Here is a 10,356-nt window from a genome sequence, read left to right as displayed (position 1 = left end):
GATCAGGCAGGAAAAGGAAATAAAAGGCATCCAAATAGGAAAGGAGGAAACAAAATTGTCACTGTTTGCAGATGACATGATAGTGTACATTGAAAATCCTATAGACTCTACCCAAAAACTGCTCAAACTAATTAATGAATTTGGCAAAACAGCAGGATACAAAGTCAATATCCAGAAATCAAAGGCATTTTTGTATACAAACAATGAATCAGCAGAAGCAGAAATCAAGGAAAAAATCCCATTCGATATAGCAAAAAGAAAAATAAAATATCTGGGAATAAACCTAACCAAAGAGGTAAAAGACCTGTATGCAGAAAAATACACAGCACTGAAGAAAGAAATCAGGGAAGACACAAACAAATGGAAACATATACCGTGTTCATGGATTGGAAGAATTAACATCATCAAAATGTCCATACTACCCAAAGCAATATACAGATTCAATGCAATACCTATTAAAGTACCAATGGCATATTTCACAGACATAGAACAAACACTTCAAAAATTTATACGGAATCATAAACGAGCCTGAATAGCAGCTGCTCTTTTGAGAAAGAAGAACAAAGTAGGAGGGATCACAATACCTGATATCAAACTGTATTACAAAGCCACTGTAATCAAAACAGCCTGGTGCTGGCATAAAAACAGGCACATAGACCAATGGAACAGAACAGAGAGCACAGAAATCAACCCAACCCTCTACAGTCAATTAATATTCGACAAAGGGGGCAGTAACATAAAATGGAGTAAAGATAGCCTCTTCAGCAAATGGTGTTGGGAGAACTGGACAGCTACGTGCAAAAAAAATGAAACTTGAGCACCAACTTACACCATACACCAAAATAAATTCAAGGTGGATAAAAGACTTAAATATAAGCCATGACACCATTAAAGTCCTAGAGGAGAACATTGGCAAGAAAATCTCAGATATTCCACGCAGCAACATTTTTACGGATATGTGCCCTAGAGCAAAGAATATAATGGAAAGAATAAACAAATGGGATCTCATCAAAATAAAAAGCTTCTGCATGGCTAAAGAAAACAGTATTAAATTAAAAAGACAACCAACTGTAGGGAAAACATATTTGCCAATGATACCTCAGACAAAGGTTTAATCTCCAAAATATACAAAGAACTTACACGACTCCACTCTAGGAAGACATCGAACCCAATTAAAAAATGGGAAAAGGACTTGAACAGACACTTCTCTAAAGAGGACATACAGAATATCCAGAGACACGTGAAGAGATGCTCAATATCGTTAGCTATCAGAGAGATTCAAATTAAAACCACAATGAGATACCACTTTACACCAGTCAGGATGGCTATAATAGACAAAGCAACAAACAACAAATGTTGGAGAGGGTGTGGGGAAAAGGGGACCTTAGTTCACTGTTGGTGGGATTGTAGACTGGTACAACCATTATGGAAAACAGTATGGAATTTTCTCAGAAAAATAAAAATTGACCTGCCTTTTGATCCAGCAATTCCACTGCTAGGATTATACCCCAAGAATCCTAAAACATCAATTTCAAAGAACCTATGCACCACAATGTTCATAGCAGCACAATTTACAATAGCCAAGAGTTGGAAGCAACCTAGGTGCCCATCAGTAAATGAATGGATCCAAAAATTGTGGTACATATACACCATGGAATTTTATGCAGCAGAGAGAAAGAAGGAGCTACTACCTTTTGCAACAACATGGATGGAACTGGAAAGCATTATGCTGAGTGAAATAGGCCAGGCATTGAAGGACAAATACCATATGATCTCACCTTTGACAGGAAGCTAAAGAATAAAACAAACAAGCAAACAGAATAAAAACAAAGACGCTGAAATAGAGAACAAGTGGGCAGGGACCAGAGGGGAGAGGGAAGGGAACTTAAGGGGGAAAAAGGGGGAGGGATTTTGAGGAACAAGTATGAAAGACACAGAGATGAGGACTGGGGGGGGGGAATGTGAGGGAGGGGGGAGACCGGGAGGGGGGGTGGGGTGGGATGGGAGAAATAGATTTAAAAAAATGTACTTGAAAGGTAACTAAATAAAATTTAATAAAAAAAGAAGAATTTTGGAAAACTATGTACAAATGTATATGAGCATGTCATTTAGGGGGACACTAGGTTAATGGAGGTTCATAGGACAGAAGATGAGCATTTAGGTCAGACAAGGAGGTCACTGAAATGTGACCACTGTTTGGAAGAAGTCATTGAGAAGACATGACCATTGGTTGACCTCTGAGCTGGACCTGGGCAATCACAGACTCCTAACCCCTCCTCTGTCCTTGGAATATGCATTCCACCCACTGTTCTCACAGGGAAGCCATTTTCAAGAACATAACCTTGAAAGAGCCTTGTGTTATTTAGACCATCTAGATGATATACAAGACTGAACCCTGTTCAGGCATCTATATCAACTTTTATGATTCTGGGAGATGTGTGTGGAGATCTACTCATCTTGCAGCTGCACACAATGAGCCACGACTAAGTTTTCTTGCTTAATAAACCTACCATCCACCAATCTGGAGTGATGTGCCTCTTTTTTCTGTATCTTGGTGCTTCATGTATGAGGGCCAGTTTCATATTTCACCTGGGAAGCTCTCAAGTTTTCAAACCAACAGGACTACGACGAGTTTTAATTTGATGTTGTAGTCAGTGGAGAGACACTGAAATGTTTAGAAAGGCAGAGGAGCAAGTGTAATTCTGAGTATCTCCTCCTGTCATAAAACCTGGATATAAATTCTGACTCTACCTTTAGCATTGTGACTCTGCAAATGGTTTAATTCTTCTAAGTTTCAGTTTTGTCTTTAGAATGGGGATATAATAGTTTTTATCTCATTGGACTGTGAGAGAATTAACTGAGGTAATGCATGTATATCTCTTAGCATGCTGCCTTGCATGGATTAAATGTTCAATAATCAGTAGCTGTTAGTATTGTTAATAATATGAAGCAAGACATTAGAAAAAGAATCTAGAGGATGCAAAATTGCTTATAAAATCAGTGCAGCAATCAAAACTGTTTTAATGTACAATGAAATCTTATAAATGTCAAATCAGCTAAATGTATTGATTCTCAGAAGCTGTAGTAAATGTATTTCAGTGGAGAGAATAGAAGCAAATCTTCACTCCCAGTACAATTTGTGGATCATTTTTGGATTTAAATATATTCTGTACAGTCTTGTGGAATGCTATAGTAAGTTGTTTTCTACAGTAAGAAGTACCTATTGAGTATTAGGTCATAAAATATTTTCTCACATGCTCTCTTATGCAGTTGTGTGCTCTTTGGAGCCAAGGACTTTGAGAGGACAAAGAACAGGGCCACACAGCGGAATGCAATATCCATGTGAGCAGGGCACTGGCATGGCAATGATGTTTCCAGCATGGCTCCTGACTCAGAGTAAGTACTCCATTAATCTGTGCTTGTAGAGTTGTTTTATTTTCATGTTATAAAGGAATCCATACACATTGTTAAAATCATAAAATATTTCACTTATCATAATGCTCTCCAGTTCCATTCATGTTGCTGTGAAGGATAGGAGCTCCTTATTCATGCTGCATAGTAATCCACTGTGTAAATGTACCACAGTTTTTTTACCCACCCACCTGCTGATGGGCACTTTGGTTGCTTCTAGCACTTGGCTCTTGTAAATTGAACTGCTATGAACATTGGGGTACACAAGTTCTTTTGAACTTGTGTTTCAGGAACAAGCATAAAGGACCCATGGACAAAGCCAAAGGTGGGCACTTTGGTTGCTTCTAGCACTTGGCTCTTATAAATTGAACTGCTATGAACATTGGGGTACACACGTTCTTTTGAACTTGTGTTTCAGGAACAAGTATAAAGGACCCATGGACAAAGCCAAAGGTGGGAAGGATTAAGGGTGGAAGGTAGGGGTGGTTGGGGAGGGGGAGAGTGGTGGCAGGAAAATGGAGACAACTGTACTTAAACAACAATAAAAAAAAGAAGAAAAATCTCTTAAAATCATACAATACTACCAAAAATTTATAGGAAAATAGAGCAGTCCACTCCTCTCCAAACCTAACCTGACATATCAAAGAGAACTTCTTTAATATCTTTTAAATTTTTCTCCCAACATTCACCTCAATTTTTCTAAAGAATAAACTTGTATCATTGGTCAGACAATAATCAATTATTGACATTATCTGTGAATTTCTATATTTGTAAAACTTCTACATCTTTACACTTATTATGCTAACATACTTATATCACAATTTTTTGTTAAAATGGTAATTTATGTTTATAATATTGCTATGTAAATAGTATTCATTGTTGAACTATGTAGTGTATACCTTTTAAATTCCTTTTCTTGTAGCAGTGTGTATTGCATAACATGTAATATTCCTGATTTTTTCCACTAGCTTAATTTTCTATGTGATTGTAACCAATTTTCCAAATATTCATACAGTGTTGTAACATTCCTCTTAATATTTTCCCAAATTCTGGAATAGAGTTCTAGTCACTTTATCAGTTTGTTTTATTTTTTAAGGAATCCTCCCTCACATCTTACAGGTATCTGTTCCTTGTGCTTTAGTCTGTACTTGTGCTCTAGATCTGCTACAGAAACATCATTCTGAGACTTTCCTTTCACTTGGGGATTCACCTGCAACTTCATGTATTATACACACTTGTGTTGAATCCCCTCTTCCCAGGATCTCATGTCTTGCTTTTTTTTTTGTTTACTCTCTTGTGTGGGTGAAAACGTATGCTCAGTGAAGATTGGTGAGATGAATTTCTAGAAATTTGGACTGGACATAAATTTTATTTCAGTCTTTTGTTTTTACTGCTATTATATCTTTCAGTATTGCATTTTCAAGGTCTGATAATATTCAAATATCTGGTCCTTATTACACTGCCTGTTTTATCTCTGGAAGTGTTTTAAAAAAATTTTTATGAAGGTAGTATGGTATACTGAAGAATACCTTCCAAAATATATTCACTTTCTAATACACAGAACATGTAACTGTCTTCTCCCTCAAGGAGTTTAACATTTAGTTTAGACAACAAATACACTCATGCAGAATGATCAGGAAACAGCAGTAGGTAATAGTTAATCCACTGCCATAAATTTCTACATGGATGTAGAAATTTAGAAAATGTGCCTCAGTACAAATCAGAGGATTAAATGAAAGCTTTATGTAGTGGGTGGGACCTGAGTGGTCTCTAAGAATGAATAAGATTAAACAGAAGTTACAGGACACTTAGGCATGGTAAATATTATGCATAAAAATGACCTTTGAGAAGCTGGCCAGTAAAGATAGGTGACGGGAAGCAGAGGGAGCTACGTTTGGATAAGGAGCACAGAATGAGTCCATGGCAAGATTCAAGAATCAAGCCTATGAGGTGAGGGAGAAGTCAGATTAAGACAAGTGAGCGAATCCATAATTTAACATTTCTTCAAACAAATATTTTTAAATACTTGCTGAACATTTATTAGAAGAAGTGGCTGTGAATTGTGTGATGACAGAGCTACTGACAAAGGAAGACTTTTGTTGGGCAACCTTTACTTAGCAAAATAAAACTGCTGTGATGAACCTGACTCATCTTCAGATTATTGGTAATATCAATGATAGCTCAGAATGAGTAATTGTTGTTATCTTACCTGGCAATAGGGGCTTGCAGATGTGATTAAATCAAGCTTATTGAGATGGAAAGTTTATCTTGGAGTATCTAGGTGGGACCAATGTAATCACAAGGCTGTTGTAATCACAATATGAGACAGACAGAGAAAGATTTGACTACAGGAATAGAATATGTGACCATAGAAGGAAGAAGTTGTAGTGATGAGAAAGAGGTCAGCAGCCAAGGTATGTAGGCAGCATTTATAAGTTTAAAAAGTCAAGAAAACATATTCTCTCCCAGAAACTTCAGAAGGAACTAATCTTGCCAATATCTTGAATTTAGCCCAGTGAAACACACTTCATATTTAAGGCCACCAGAACTAGAAGATAATAAATTTTACTTGTTTTAAGTCATCAAGTTTGTGATACATTGTTACAGCCACAGTAAAAAAGTAATATATTGTGCTGGGCACTTTCAAACTGGAAACAGAAATGCTAAGGTATAGGATAGTCCCAATAATATTTTTTAAATTAAATACTTTGAAACTTTGGCCAATAAAGTTCCATCTTAAACTCCAAAAAAAAAAAAAAAGATAAAATAGAAATTGGGGGAAGAAGTACAAAAGCCTAATAAAATATAAAAAGTAATAATGAAAAAAAAAATCATTGTTCAAGTACAGTTTTTCGGTCTTTTACTCCCATCCCAGCCCACCCCCCAATGCTCCCCACCTCCCTCCCATTTCCACCCCCTCAGTTCTCAACCCTGTGTCCTTTATACTTGTTCCTCTAAATCCCTCCTCTTTCTCTCCTTAAATTCCCTCCCCCCTCCCCTCTGGTCCCTGTCCCCTTGTTCTCTATTTCAGTGTATTTGTTTTTATTTTGCTTGCTTGCTTGTTTCGTTGCTTAGTTTCCTGTTAAAGGTGAGATCATATGGTATTTGTCTTTCAACACCTGGCTTATTTCACTCAGCATAGTGCTTTCCAGTTCCATCCATGCCGTCGCAAAAAGTAGGAGCTCCTCCTTTCTTTCTGCTGCATAGAATTCCATTGTGTAAATGTACCACACTTTTGGGATACCATTAATTTACTGATGGGCATCTAGGTTTCTTCCAACACTTGGCTATTGCAAATTGTGCTGCTATGAACATTGAGTTGAGTAAGTTCTTTTGGATTGGTGTTTCAGGGTTCTTAGGATATAATCCTAGCAGTGGAATTGCTGGGTCAAAAGGCAGATCCATTTTTAGTTTTCTGAGAAAATTCCATACTGTTTTCCATAGTGGTTGTACCAGTCTACAATTCCACCAACAGTGAACTAGGGTCCCCTTTTCCCCACAACCTTTCCAACACTTGTTTGTTGCTTTGTTTATGATGGCCATTCTGACTGGTGTAAAGTGGTATCTCATTGTGGTTTTAATTTGCATCTCTCTGATAGCTAGCAATATTGAGTATCTTTTCATGTGTCTCTGGATCCTCTGTATGTCATCCTTGGAGAAGTGTCTGTTCAAGTCCTTTGCCACTTTTTGATTGGGTTGCTTGTCTTCTTAGATTGTAGTCATGTAAGTTCTTTGTACATTTTGGAGATTAACCCCTTGTCTGAGGTATCATTGGCAAATATGTTTTCCCATAAGGTTAGTTCTCTTTTTATTTTAATACTGTTTTCTTTAGCCATGCATAAGGTTTTAATTTTGATAAGATCCCATTTGTTTATTTTTTCCTTTATGTCTCTTGCTCTAGAGGACATATCAGTAAAACTGTTGCTGTGTGAAATATCTGATATTTTCCTGCCAATATTCTCCTCTAGGACTTTAATGGTGTCACAGCTTATATTTAATTTTTTTAAATTGAATTTTTTGGAGTGACACTGGTTAATAACATTATATAGGTTTCGATTTACAATTCTATATACATCATCTGTATATTGTACTCTGTGTTCACCATTCAAAGTCAAATTATTTCCATCACCTTTTATCCCCCCATGCCTTCTTCTACCCTCCCAACCGCTTTCCTTCTATAATCACCATGCAGTTTTCTGTTTCTGAGTTTTTGCTTAATCTCTTCTGAAACAATCCCAATAAGTATTTGATAATTTCCTCTCCTCCACTTCCTGTCCTCTCTAGGATCTTAAGTAAGATATTGTACTACTTAAATTGATTTTTTAGCAAGTGCCTGAATTATTTTTTTAATTTATTTTTTATTGATTGTGCTGTTACAGTTGTTCTATTCCCCCCATTCATTCCCCTCCACCCTACCCCCCATCCCCACCATTACCCCCTTTAGTTTATGACCATGTGTCTCAAGTTCTTTAGATTCTATATTCCCCATACTATACTTGCCCCCCCATTTATTTTCTATCTACTGTCTATGCTACTTATTTTCTGTACCTTCTCCCCCCTTCTCCTCCTCCCACTTTCCTGTTGCTAACCCTCCTTGAGATCTTCATTTATATGTTTCCACTCCTGGTCTAGTTGTCCTTTTAGTTTGCTTTTGTTTTAGGTGTGGTTCTTAATAACTGTGAGTTTGTTGTCCTTTCACTGTTCATGTTTCTTTAACTTCTTTTTCTTAGGTAAGTCCCTTTAACATTTCATATAATAAGGGCTTGGTGATGATGAACTCTTTGAATTTGATCTTATCTGAGAAGCACTTTATCTGTCCTTCCATTCTAAATGAAAGTTTTGCTGGATAGAGCAATCTTGGTTGTAGGTCTTTGGATTTCATGACTTGGAATACCTCTTTCCAGCCCCTTCTTGCCTGTAAGGTCTCTTTTGAGAAATCTGCTGACAGTCTGATGGGGACTCCTTTGTAGGTGACTGTCCCCTTAGCTCTTGCTGCTTCTAGGATTCTCTCCTTCATTTTAATCTTGGCAAATGTAATGATGATATGCCTTGGTGTGTTTCTTCTTGGGTCCAACTTCTTTGGGACTCTCTGAGCTTCCTGGCTTTTCTGGAAGTCTATTTCCTTTGCCAGGTTGGGAAAATTCTCCTTTATTATTGGTTCAAATAAGTTTTCCACTGGTGGCTGTGCCTTTCCCCCTTCTGGTACCCCTATAATTTGGATGTTGGAGCATTTAAAGATGTCCTGGAGGTTCCTAAGACTCTCCTCATTTCTTTGAATTCTTGCTTCTTGACTCTTTTCTGTTTGGCCATTATTTGCTTTCTTCTGGTCCACTCCATTGATTTGAGTCCCAGTTTCCTTTTCATCGCTATTGGTTTCCTGTGCAATTCCATTCATTTCAATTAGTTTCACCTTCATATGTTTGTCTGATTTGTGGCTATAATCCACCAGTTCTGTGAGGATCCTGATCACCAGTGTTTTAAACTGTACGCCTGAGAGTTTTGCTATTTCTTCATCGCTTAGATTTATAGCCTCTGGTACTTTGAGATCTTCTTGAGCCATTTTTGGTTTGTTTGCACCCATTAAGTCTGAGGAGCGGAGCCTTGGGCTCCCAGGTCGCTGGGTTGTGACTCTGTATGTGGAGGCGGGGTCAGAGCAGGGAAATGGTGGCCCCCTCTGCTGTTTCTCGCAGCTGGGTGAAGAGCAGAGCCTTAGGTTGTTCATCGTGGCAGGGCCACTTAGGTCGCCAGATTATGAGGCTGTATGTAGAGGCGGGGTTAGAGCGGGGAAATGGCTGTGTCCTCCGCAGCTGCTTGCTGCTGGGGCTGCTGGCTCTAGTCCAATCGCCCACTCCCTCGCTTGTTTATCCACACAGTAATGCGCGACCACAGTCAACCCGCAGCCCTGCTCCCTCGCTGTCTCCCCGAGGTCGCTCACTGAGTTGCCCACCAGGTCCAACCCTGCGCCTGGATTCCGCGCGCCTGTGTCCATCTGACTGAGTTTTCCTGTGCTACCCCGCTGTGCCAGCTGCTGGTTTCGCTCCTCTACCGGTCAGGCTGAAGAATTTGTTGTTATCAGACTTCCAAAAAGTTCAATTTTCTGTGTTCTGGCTGAGTTTTCTGTTGCTATTATTTAATTGTCTCTAAACTTGGTTGTGTGAGGAAGCACAGCGTCTCCACCTATGCCTCCATCTTGGCGGAAGTCTCTGATTTTTTAAATTTTCTTATTTTTCTCATCTTGATCTAGGCTTCTCTTTTTATTCTACTTTTTGGCAAAAAATATTCTTTATTGTTTTGTGTTTCTAATAAACTTTCAGACTAGACTAGACATACATACATTGGCACATGTGCACATGTGTGGGCACACACATCTCTTGGAGTTCCTTTTGCCCTCTGTTTTTTTTTCATGGCACCCTGTTTTATTTTCATGAATGAATGATGCAATGACTTACTCTATTTCTTTGAATATACAATAATTGATTGCTTTTTATTAGCTTTGAAATATTTTTATATTATTTTTTCTTTTTTTCTATCTTTCTTCGAAAAGAATGCAATTTGTTTTGATATGTAAGGATATTAATTTAAATATAAACTGAAAGCTCTGTGGACATGAACAACCTTTGTCAAATAGTATGTTTTATTCTAAGGTGATTGTGTGAGATCTTAAGTTTATTTAAAGGTTATGCCCCCAAATCAGTGACTTTAGAGGCACTGTCCAAGAAAAGGTTGTATAAATTTGTAGCAAGAAATGGGAAGTGTGAATGAGAGTCTTAATTCTTCTGTATACAGAATTTTAGACAGTCCTTTTACTTTCAACCCTCCTTCTAACATGTCTCCAAATTCGAGATTTTCAGGGATCTGCAGGGAAAATTGATTGACTTCTTGATTTTGCTCTTCTCTGTACACATTTCCCTTTAAGCTCCCAGGTGTCTGCTAAGTCACCACCTT

Source organism: Artibeus jamaicensis, unplaced genomic scaffold, assembly GCF_021234435.1.
Source record: "Artibeus jamaicensis isolate MK-2021 breed Jamaican fruit bat unplaced genomic scaffold, CSHL_Jam_final contig_240, whole genome shotgun sequence".
Taxonomy (NCBI): domain Eukaryota; kingdom Metazoa; phylum Chordata; class Mammalia; order Chiroptera; family Phyllostomidae; genus Artibeus; species Artibeus jamaicensis.
Note: the sequence above shows the minus strand (reverse complement) of the source record.